Source organism: Penaeus monodon, chromosome 19 (genome assembly GCF_015228065.2).
Source record: "Penaeus monodon isolate SGIC_2016 chromosome 19, NSTDA_Pmon_1, whole genome shotgun sequence".
In the NCBI taxonomy this organism is placed as follows: domain Eukaryota; kingdom Metazoa; phylum Arthropoda; class Malacostraca; order Decapoda; family Penaeidae; genus Penaeus; species Penaeus monodon.
Window position 1 is genome coordinate 31,438,087 of NC_051404.1, and position 934 is coordinate 31,439,020.

General features: G+C 32.8%; 1 protein-coding gene across 1 annotated transcript in view; it reads left to right on the forward strand.

Moving 5' to 3' along the window:
• LOC119585174 overlaps positions 1 to 934 on the forward strand; it is a 27,573-nt gene that overhangs the window by 22,108 nt on the left and 4,531 nt on the right. The window lies entirely within an intron of this gene.

A 934-nucleotide genomic window follows, 5' to 3' on the forward strand; every position in this document is an offset into this window, starting at 1 on the left:
ACATGTTTACATTTATCTCTCTTCACACACACACAAAAAAAGAACTCTTAAAGCTTTCTAGAAAATAGACTTTACGAGAGACAAGAAAAAAAAAAGAACAGTAACTTAAAGAAGAAACAATTTGTTTTTACTGTATGAACAGAACCCCCCCCCCCCCCTTTCTCCCGGCAGTAAATTACACACGAATACAAAAGCACATTAGAACATTGTTGATGGATATATAAAAGTTGGAGACTAAACATTAACGCCGAATTAAAACATGCAGTTCACAATACACAGAAAGGGGTTCCAATGCGAGATAAATCTTATCAATATTAGTCCATGCTATAATAACGTTTATAAAAGAGTGACAAAGAACAGAGAGAAGATATTTTTAATAACAACCACTGTTATGTATACGTAATCGCGTTTTTGTGATACGTAGAAAAGATCGAAGAATTATCATCTGTATATTTTCCAGTACTGTGTCCGTGTGACAAAATATACAAGAAAAGAAAAATAATAAGAAAGACTCGCACAACAAAGCGTCTTAAAGTAACACACGGTAAATCTATTTCCCCCGTTGGTCTTTTACTCCATTTCCCCCGCGACTTCGCTGCAGTAGGTAACAATTATTACGTTTCTATTTTCATTTCCTTTTTGTTTTATGGTCCAATTAACAACATATTTGTTGGGTTCTTAGCAATAAATCTGGTTTTGGAGATAATCGAACACGTATTTCTTAATGTATAGTTAGATGAAAGCTTCCACGTGGGACATTATATAGAATAAAAAAGCATCCATAAAGAGAGAGGTATTAAATCCACAAAATAAATAAAAGAGCAGACATCTTTATATATATATATTTAACATCTTAAAGTAAAAAGAACAGGCTTAAGACACTCACTAAAGGTCAATACAATACCAAGAATACAGAACAGTTATACGAGTCTTT